Here is an 11,748-nt window from a genome sequence, read left to right as displayed (position 1 = left end):
AACACCTCACAACTGTAGGCTGGCTGTTTGTTAAACCACAATGTCTCTTTTTATATTTAACTGTACATATTAAATACAGAAAATGCGATGTGTGTGAGTCTTTGGAGTTGTTTAAAGGCACCTTTGATGAATTAAGAAATAATGAAGTACTGCTTTTTGCTGTTGAGTAATTATGGAACCACTATTTTTAGAAAAATCCTTTAAAAACTTTTTCCACCACTGCCACTAGCTATAAGTGAGAAAAATCTTTGGTGTCCTGGCACTTTAAGAAGATACAGTAAAGCAGCCACATGTTTTTAGTGCAGACACTGAAGTGCAGAGCTCTCTGGGTAAGTATATGTTTGAGCTGTCAGGGTTGTAATGTGGACAGCTGAGAGCTGTTGTAAGGGGATCTGCTGCTGATGACGGTGATGATAGCGCAGCTTATTGGCCTGTTACTCCGCTGTCTTCTGTAATAGCAGTGCTGACAGATACAGACCACCCACTCTCATCTGGCCAGAACACATTCATCATACTCTTAACTTTTTTTTTCCCACCCCAACATCTCATGCCTGAGGCAAGACAAAATGTATATTCAGAACACGCTATCCGCACGTTCCACTTTTGAAGCGATGGGATGTTATAGATTTGCCGGCTGGCAAGAATAATAAAGCATCGTGATTTCATGTATCTGGTTCATATTGAGGAGTCGACCACAGCGCAGCAGGCCAGAGTTGTGGTATGAGATGTGGGCAAAGAGAAAGGATTTACCATCTCGCACATTCCTCTGCATTCCCTTTCCTTCCTCTCGCTTTCTGAACTCCAAATGAAATTACAATGCATGCTTTTTTCTGCTACAGCATATATCTGCTATGTAAACTGTTTGTCCTATATCTCACATCATTAATTTGTCTGGACACCATGTTTCCATACATACATACAGCAACACATTCAGCCGACTAATTATCAGCCAGACTGACTCGTAAATGAGCTGTGAATGTGAGCATCTAACGGCCAATCACTGATCCCCATTGTTTGCCCGAGAAACTCCTTCTCGTTTGTTTTTACTCTGAATTACTTAACTTGATTATTTCACTTTTATTTTTTCTCAGTATACACAGACGTTACAAGAGTGAGGTTATTGCAAATCCTCTGTTCAGGATATTTCAACTTTCATAAAAAGATTTTGACATTAGCGGTAGACTTGTTGACTTGCATGTTGATGAAAATTTATCATCATGATCATGGTCGGCAGTTGTCGCTCCAACAGATGAAGGTAGTCTGTGTTGATGGGGAGGTTGATGTGCCATAACCTATTTGGGAAAGAACTAACTAACACACAGTTTCTGTCCAAGCTTCACAGTCTGGATGTGAAGCTAACTAAACCCAACAGGTATTACTTGCTATTTTAAGATCTAAATCAGTTCAACTCCACGATTCCCTGTTATCAGAAGAAATGCACCATTTAACAAAAGTGGAAATGGATGATGCTCTAAAAGTGGAATTTCGGCCAAGTTAGCAGGAGATGCAGGGTGCCTGCTCACTGTCAATCGCTCCGTCTTTAGCAGCCTTGGTCAGTCCTTTGTCTGCACCTCAGAGTCCGACGGAAACATGATTTAATAATAATGGAAATTTAGTAAAGTAAACTGTATTTCACGGAGCAGAGGATTTGGGCGTTTACTTGCCCCCACTGCACAGCCCAGAAAAGCCTTCAGTTAAAACTGGACTATGTTCCCTTTAAAAGTTTTGTAGATTATAAATTTTAACAGCATTTTATGACTATATTTTCAACATATAGCCTCTTCCACAGGATCTGCTGGACAGATTTCTTCGCTACAGCAGTGAAATCCTTTACATAAATGAAGCGCTGACACTGGACAAAAAACCCACTAAGAACTTCTTCTGGCTTTTATCTTCAGTGTGGGTTTACCCACGTTAGAAAAACATGCATGCGTGCAGATTTTGGTGTAAAAAGGGGATTACAGTTACATTACATGGTGTATGTGGACACCAGGAGAGCTCCCTGGACATCAGTAACACCAAAGAACTGTGCTGCAGAGGACACCGGGCACCTGATACCCACACCCTCTCTGTGACCCCGTTTCGTTCCGTCAACTTCAGGTTGAATATCCCACAGGGAGCATTTCAGAATCAGAGCATTTTGCTGACATGATTTTTAGATGTTGTTTGATTTGATCATGTGTTACCATGATTAAGTAGGCTACGTAGTTAAAAGATTTCTTTTTGTGTCTGTTTTTACCGTGTTTATGGTTGTTTTACGATAGTGAGTCTCCACAGGGTGTTTTATTTTGAAAACTGACTCTCTCTAAGCCGTTCTGTGTCTGACTTCCTGCCTGGTTTGATCTGCTCTGTGCTGCTTGACGCGGCTTCTGTCAAAAATAGACCTGCTACCTATTCTCTGCAGAGCGGAGAGCCACTTCTGGGACACGCTGCGGCAGCGTCAGGTGGACCCACAAGCATTAACTAGAATGATCTCAGATGGACATTTAGCAGTCACTCATCGAATTAGGTCTCACACTCACACACGATGTCCTGGTTCAACTTTTTCACAGAGAAAAGCAAGAAAAAAAACTCACAAGAATCATCAAACATGCAACCAAAATGACAAGCACCACTCAAATCCAATGTCAAACCTTTACAGGTACGCAGTTAAAAGAAAGGCAGACTCCATCAACTGCTAAAACGCGTCTGTTTAGAAATATATAGAGAACGTGGAACACTGGAGCAACGATCACAGCTGTGAGGGAGGTGCATTTTTAAACTTGTGAAGGGGAGTGTGTATAAGCTAAAAAGGGTTTTTAAGTTGCCCTTTAACTTTTCTGATCTGTGATTTTGTATCTGCACATGTCAGTGGTGGAGCTAAGTACATTTAGTCAAGTAGTGAGTATTTAAAATTCATGGCACTTTATACTCCACTTGTTTCTCTACGACATTTATCTGACAACTTTACAAAAGATTTTTGCACATGAAACATAATGAAAATGTACAATTAATACTATTAACTTAGTTGATTAATCAATTGTAAGAAAACTAATTTGAAACTATTTTAATTGCCTAAGCACCTCATGGTTACAGATTTTACAAACAAAAAATTTGATAAATTTATAGAAGGTGATATTGTGTTTTAGACTATCCAATAGTATATACATCAGTTTAAATGTGCTCCACCTCCTCCAGCATCAGTAATAATATTCCAATAATATGATATATATATATATATATTAATAATATAACTCTCTGAAAGGGACCATTCTGCCCAACAAGCACTTTTACTTTAATACTTAAAGTATTTTTCTGTTAAAACTGAAATCTTTTGACTTTGTAGGAGTATTTTTTACACTGGTATGTGTCAGCGTTGGGTTTGATGAGCTGACTTTCCCACGGGAGTCTGAACATTTTCATGACCCATAACTCAGTTGTCTTCATGAGATGTTCGGGGGCCTCTGGGAGCTGCAAGACTGGCAGTAATTCAATGCGCAATCCATATGCGTTTGTCGGTCAGAGCGTGATGCATTCACTTCCCCTCCCTTTTGACCAGGACACTCCTGCTTCACCGACTCAGAGCCCTTCGGTGCTCGGTCTTGAGGAGGATGCGATGTCACAGCCTCACATCAACAACAAAGCGAAGGCCGCTGAAAAGGTTGATTCATCTCATCTCTAGAGAGAGATTCCTGCCATGTCTGCTGCGCTCCATCTCTCATGTCTTTCATCCTCCGTCTCTCTCTCCGCCGTGACAGTGATTAATGAGCCTCAGCTGCCTGTGTGCTTCCTCGCTGACACTCCCATCTTTCTTTTTCTCCTCTTTGCACAAGAAGAAGGATAAAAGTGGGAGAATCTAGCCAAAAAAACGATTGATGCCACATGTTCTCAATGGGGGAAATAAACATGGAAAAACCCTGATTGTGATCAACATGAAGCAAGAAAGAAAGGAGGTTATACTTCCAGGCATATAAATAAGTGTAAAGTGTTTTTATCTCACAGTGTCAGTGCCAGGAATGTCACTGAGCTGGGTTAAGACTGCGTGAGGATAAACAGGTCAGTCTGAGCACTGCATCACTCCTGATGTGTCTCAGTTCATCAGGAAGGAAAGCAAAGAAGAGACGACCTCATTGGGGGAGGAATTACATGTCGATCACTCAACCAGATTATTTACTTATGTAGGAACTATACAAATCAGTGGGTGTTCAGGAGAAAAGATCAGGGCAGAAGAATTTGTGGTACCACTTTTTAACAATCTAAGTCGCTAGTAAAAAACAGTTTTGCCAGATTGTAAAAGTCCCTTTGCATGTTTATATCTTTGTATCCATGATAATTCAGGATTAATACAAATTCAATTCAACTTTATTTATATAGCGCCAGTTCATAAGAGAAACAGACTCTTTGTAATATTATCTGCAACTGACCGGGTGGGTTAAGAGACAAAGCGATTCATACAACTTTGGTGTGCACATTCATGCTGTCTCCACTGAAACAGTCAACCAGCTTGCTAGCTACTTTCGTAAATAATAGCAACAAATAAAATGTCCAAGAAGTTTAAACTGCTCCACGAACAATAAGTGCTTTGCAGATAGTTATGGTTAGTTAGTTAATGGTACAAATACTGTAAAACTTCAATTAAAAGCCGAGTCCCAATTACACGTCTGTCCCTTCTACTGGCCTGGTGTGGTTAAAAGTTTTGACAAATAAACGCAGGTCTCAATTAGAAGCCTGGTCTGGTTTTTATAGTTTTTTGGGTGTATAAAACCTCTGAAAGCCCACCGGGTCACCCTCTTGAGCTACTTTTAAACTGCTTAGATCACATATACCAAAATAAATGTTTAAACTTTTGCTACACAGCTTTAGGTCAGTTCGATTCTCTGCAATTCAATCGTTCAGTTAATTTTACGGAAACAATGAGCACGTAAGCAAGTATTATTCAGGTTTACCGTTATGGTCGGTTGGTCTCTCTCCATGCATGAGGTAGCCCTAGATCAAATTAGCGATTCGTAATTGATCTGATAGCCTCATAATTTTTATACAAGTAATATTTTATCTGTTTGAAATAAACAATTTGATAGTAAAGATAAATAAAGACCCGGTCAAATAATTGAACTTTTACATCTATGGTCTTTTGAATAAACAGCATGAACATGTTGTCTCAATAGCGTCCGAGATAACAAGCTTGCTAACTGACAGGTAGCAACCAGTTAGTGGGATCTTTTTCTCAGAGGGGTTTTTTCTTAACACTTGATTGAATTAAATAATACCAAGAACAAATGCCAAGGGGGAGTAAGACAGTACAGAGAAAACAGAAAGAAGGATTCAATTCAACTGTATTAGAGGTAGAGGCAGAAAAGACAGATATCTGAAATTGTCCTTTAATTCATGAGGTTGACGCGCCTAATAGACCAGTTCACTGGCTTACCTTCTGGAAAAGATCTGCAAAGCATTTGGACCAAAATCAGTTTATTCGTTTAATTTTATTAATTTAGGATTAACCTTATTAACTGCAGAAGGTAAGAGGTCTTCCTGATTAATTAAAGAGCTAGATGAAAGTCAAAACAAGCTTTGCTGGTGGAGGAATTACACATTTTACTCATAGATAAAGCATTAATAGATGATTTTATTTTATTAACTGTTAATAAAGCCATTAGTTACAACTTTATAAACAACTTACTGACCCAATGTCTGGAAATAACATATTAAGAGAAGAGCTAGCAGTCAGCAGCAGCCAGATGCTAACAGCACATAGTTAGACCTCATTCTGCAGAGTGACAGTCTTTGTTCGGATTGTTTTCACCCTCAGTGTCCAAACCTGTTAACTCTCAAACAAGAGGTTTTTTCACAGGATGTGCAGGTGACGAGAGGCAGAGAAACATCTCTCACCCTCCTGTGTCACTTCCTGCTTCTCTGTCACTCTATTTCTTTACTTCACCTGATGTGTCTGTACCTCCACCTGATCCCCATGTGTCAGGCGGAGGAGTCTCTCCTCACTCAGCATCCTGACAGGTGAGAGACAGCAGGACAGACAGCGAGGGCGGCTCACAGTGACACAGCTCTGTTTATCTCTGTCTTTTTCTTCCCCTATCCTTCTGTTCCCCTCCCCTGTAATGATTGTATGTGCGACAAAGGCAGAGGAAGGTGGTTTCTCTCTTCAGGATTTTAGTCAAGTCAGTTTATATAACCAAATCTCACAAATAATGTTTTCCTTTTATTCCTTCCTTTAGTGCTACTTGTTACACTTTGTTATATTTTAATGCCCGTTTTATATTATTTTATTCTTATTTAAATATTTTAGTTTTTGTTTACACTAGTGTTGTAGTCAAGACCGCCCAAACCGAGACCAAGTCAAGACCAAGACTTTTAGGGGCTCAGACCAAGACCAAGACCAGTTCCCCACATTACATGACACACAATAAAATGTGGAACAAGATCACAGGTACTTCTCAAATTGATCTAAAAGACACACATTCCCATAAAAAAAAAAAAACATACTAACACTAAGAGCTGAAATCAACATAAGCATCTTTATTCAGCACTCCTTTTCCATGCTTATCATCGCGGGGAGGGGTGAAAGTCATTAACGGGAACAACACAATTTTAATTAGGGTTATTGGTTGCATTTGAAGCAATATGTTTTACATCCAATCAAAGTTAGGATGTTAACAAATACATTAGACAATGCAAAAGCAATTTATTGATATGAAATAAAATCCAGAGTTCTCAATGTCCGAGACAAGACCAAGTACAAATGCGGTCAAGGCCGAGACGAGACCAAGACCATAAAAAAGTGGTCTTAAGACCGGTCTCGAAACCAAGACTGGTGTCAAGTACTACAACACAAGTTTCATGTTTTTATATCCTGGCGGGACTTTAACCTGTATACACACTAACAAAAAAGGAGGTACCCGTGGGTAGACTCTGCTTTTTATGCCTAGGTTTTAGTGTTCAGGTTACAATTGGGTTGGGGTTAGGGTTAGGCATGTAGTTGTGATGGTAAAGGTTAGGGTAACAGGCTAGGGAATGCATTATGTTAATGAGATGTCCCGGCGGAAATAGAGGCACAAACATCTGTGTGTGAAGTGGAGAGGGCCATAAATGCATTTTTTTGTGAAAGCCTGTGTTGTGTAATGGTTAAGGTAAAAACATTTTAATGGGGAAAGAATGGAAGAAACTTCTGGAGGAGCAACAGAGGAGGGATCCCCCTCCCAGCAGAGACAGGAAATTGATGTCATGTGTACAGACCAGACCAACATAGTAAATCTACAGTATGGACAATCAGGAAGAATATGGATCCAGGAGAAGCAGGCAGGAACCAAAATACAGAAAAACTCTCAACAGAAGGCTGACAAGGAGTCTGGAAGCTCAACAGCACCGTCTTCATACTGAAGCATTGACTCATGAGGAGAAGGGTCTATATACACACACAGATTGATGAGCTGATTGAACAGGGCTGGTTGAATGCTGATTAAAGGCAGCTGCGATGACTCTAGCTCTCATCCAGGGAGGCAGGTGGGAACCTCTTGTGTATCTGCAAGATAACAAGTGATAGAAAGCTCATCTACAGTGATTTGACTCATTGTGACAGGCAGGGGGACATTTAGTGCCTTCAAACCTTCAAAATACTGCAGTTTTTAGCAAATTAAGTCAGCATGTGACTTATAATGCATGAAATAAACACTGACTAATATTCTTTTACTTATAAATCTTGTTGTGCCCTCTTTCTCTGCAATGATTTAATGGTACCCTCCTGGAGAATTAGCACAACCTACAATTCATCTTGATGAACCGACTCATAATATTTGTTTTGTAACAGTTGTCGATGGAAAAGTGCAAAAACGCTCATTTTCTTTTGCCAGTTTTCAAGAAATTTGGTTAAAAATTGCACTACAAAGGACGGATGGTTGTTAAGTTAAACTGGAATTATGTTTCTGTGGAGATACATATGTAGATGTCTTTGTGAACCTAGACAGGAAAGGGTGTTGGGTAACCGTAGGAAGCAGAGGCTTGCAGAAAACACATGTTCTCACTTTGGGAAGTGTCAGTATATAGCCATAGCCCTGATGTTTTTGCTGGTTAACGTTACTTTTCGTCACACCCTGAATATCTTGCTAAGCTCTGACTGTAGCACAGTTATCAGCTGGGTCATGTCATGTGTTTAATGGTACAGAAGAGGAATATATTTCTGAACAGGCAACACTTTATAGTACAGTTAGAGGCACACACTTCGGCTTAACTGACCTTTCAAATCCAAGGAGACACATACAAATTAATTTTGAGCCAAAAAGGTGTATTAACCTTTGTAACCTATGTATTAACATCCTATGCCAACAAGAATCCTAAAAATTATTTAGTGGCATTCCTCTTTAAATCAGCTCAGACTCTGAATCCTCTATCTGTCATTTTCGTCTTCCTTGTCAGATAGATAAGAGAGGTGACAGGAGAATGAAAGGGTTAAGACTGGGTGCTAATGTCAGCACCTGCCTGTTGTCCAACGTACACACAGACAAATCATGAATAAATCATAGAGGGAAACAGAGAGATAAGACAGCTGACAGAGATGTGACCTCAGAATTATTTCAGTTTAAAAGCTCCTAATCAGTGTGAGCAAGCGGTTTTGGGAAAAAAGGGGTTCAGAGGAGATCAACCCCTGGTCACCACATTGTGTCCTCTGAGATAGTATCATCGGGTTTGGTGCCACTCACAAGTCTTTTTAACAAACTATTTAAGCTTTATATCAACCCCTTATTTCTGTCTACCACCTACTCTTCCCGGCCCTTCACTTTCTCTCAGCTGTTCAAACATAGCTCTTCTATTTACATGCATTAGCCTGAGAATACATTTACTCAGGTCCAATGAAGCAGTCCAGTATGAAAGAGCACCAGTTTAGCTTGTCAAATTACCCTGCGCCTGTGCTGCGCTGCCTGCTAATGACAGATAATTGAGCTGCTGGCAAGGTTCGCCTGCCTGGTTTTATGTTAGATCCGAGCCCCTCCCCCCCCCCACTCACATCACTGGGACTGCGGGGTCACATCACTCTGCCTCAGCAGAAGCAATGCTGATGAATGTGTGTCAGTAAGGTGAAGTAAGAGCTCATGTATTACCATTACACATACTCAAGTTATGGAGCATCCCTTTCTCTGAAAATGACATTTTTGGAGGTATTTATAGGATCCTAAAAGACTTTTCTAATGAGATATGATATAAATATGTTGGCTGCACAATAAAATACATTTTTAACCCATTTCCCAGGCTGCGACTCTGATTTCTGCACAGATAGCTGGAAAGGACAAAGAGTATGTGACACAAGAAAAGATCTAAACGTGTTGTTTTGTCTGAAAATCAAAAATAACTTTTATATAGACATATAACTGATAACGAAATGTGTTAAATGATGGGTCATGTTGTACAAATTGAGCACATATGTCATGAAAAATGTTGTATTTTCTAATTCCAACAAATATGGTAGGTGGAAATTATATTTCTGCTCAATTTGTATGACGTAAACCAAAATTTTTAAAAGTTGGAAACTTGGAAAACCACTTAAAAATCTTTCTTATATTGAAACTACAATACATATATATATTTATATGTACAAATACATATTTTTATTTATTCCTGCATAGTTAGAAGAGTCATTGAGGACTTTGGAGTCTTGATAAAAAAGAATATTTTTCAGAGAAGCTGATGCTCAGCTCTGTGACATATGGTTTTGATAATACACGAGAGGCACAAACTGTGGCTTGAAACATGCAAGAGTCTGTGTATCAGAAGTTATTTTCATTTTCCGCTCCATTTACATTTGCTGTACACCTGCAACCAATGTGTTCTCAGCTTTCCACCTACACCAGCGAGGGCAGCAAAGGCCAATTTATGGTTAGTTTGCTCAATACATCCAGTGTAATTGAATTCATTGCCAGGAACCTGTGAGAAAGTTTAATGGCGGTATAGAACGAAAAGAATTAGTGATACCAAAGGAGATTAGAAAGGCATTAGGATCTGGGAGGCTCGGCCACGGTGCTTAACGACTCCTCTGTCCTGAACAAATCAGTTTTACTAAGCAAAGCTGCTCTCAGCAGAATTATAGCCACTGTTAGCCACTCTTATTGCCTGCCCCCATTAACTGGGTCCTACCTGAAGAGGGATCGGTGGAATAACACCATCAATTCAGACCGCTGCCTAACAAGTTGGTCCCTGGGAAAAGATCTCCTGCAATGACAAATGGCTCTTCTGGACTATTTTTCTTTTGCTAATTCTTACAGAAACATGACTTAGCAATGCTAGATGCACTCCACCACTTTGGTCCAGACCGTAACATCCCAACAACTTTCAGATGGAGTGCCGTGACATTTTGTACAAACATTTATGTTTTACATGGTCTCCTGACTTTTCCTCTAGCGCCACATTTGAGGTTCATGTCTTCATAGCTTTGGATGCCTTAGCTGCACTCATATTTAAACTGAACAGAAGAACAGTATCATATATAATATAAATACTTCCTGCCTGTGTTCAGTTTTGGTATCTTTGCTCACTCAACACATATCATATATATATATTTCTCAACTACATCTCACAAGAACAACAACAAACAAGATCTGAAAGGTCGATGGGTCACAGGCTTGAGGCAGTTATTGCAAGCAAGGGTTATGCCACCAAATATTTATATATATTTATTATATTTATATATTTGTTCCATTACTTTTGCTCACCTAAGAATGCTGTGGTCTAATACAAACAGTGTTATGTCCCGAGTTGTTTAACACATCTAGATGTGAATACCAGGAAATAAAAGCTGAAATTCTGAACTCTTGTCTCACACTCATCTTTTGATCTTAAACCCAAATTTCTTCAGTGAAAAGTACTTTTGGAGGTGACTGCACACTTCATGCTTTTACTCCACTAGAGCAAGGGACATATTGTACTTATTACTTCACTGAATGTATTTAACTTCTGGTTACTTTCATAATACATATAAAACATATGACCAACTTATTAAATATGATGAATTGTTATATATTAAAGGACCCCACAGAACCCCCTGAGTATTTTAAGTTACATTGCTGATTGAAACTGCTCAGTCTGGAGTTTACTTGAGGTCATCATGTACTTATAAGCAACAGACGATTTGTTAATTTCATATTCTGAATTTGTATTTGGAAAAAGTTGCAATTTACTAATCCGTCTGCCACTTCAGCAGGACCATGGATTTATCAATACAGTTAAGCTACTGATATTTCAGAGCCATTGTCGGGACCATAGACTCTAACTTGCACAACCTCAGTTAGATACAGGATTGATGAGTCAGGCAGACTAGACTCACATGTTCAGGTAAACAACCTGAACTCTCCCTGCTACTAGAGTATGGAGAGGAGGGAATGCAGGTTAACAAGGGAGATTCATTCATTTTGCGTAGTGAGACTTTTTAGCGTACTTTAATACAGTACTTTTACTTGCAATAGAGTATTTTACACTGTGGTATTATCACTTTTAGTATTTCTTCCACCACTGCACTCCACATCTGTTGTGAAATGCATTTCAGGTTAATATTAGGTGACATCTAACTGCAGTAACTACGGTATGTCTGTCAGTAACTCTGAATTTAATACAATTTAACATAAAGTACATTTTTGCCAAAAAAGCGTGTCCTTTGTCCTACTTGAATTACATGTCCGTTGTCACAAAGAGGATAACCTAAATGCTATCGACATATGATTTTGGTTTTGTTGCATGTTTCAGGTGCAGGCGCATAATCTAAAAGGGCTGGCAAGT

Source organism: Micropterus dolomieu, linkage group LG13 (genome assembly GCF_021292245.1).
Source record: "Micropterus dolomieu isolate WLL.071019.BEF.003 ecotype Adirondacks linkage group LG13, ASM2129224v1, whole genome shotgun sequence".
Classification (NCBI taxonomy): domain Eukaryota; kingdom Metazoa; phylum Chordata; class Actinopteri; order Centrarchiformes; family Centrarchidae; genus Micropterus; species Micropterus dolomieu.
Note: the sequence above shows the minus strand (reverse complement) of the source record.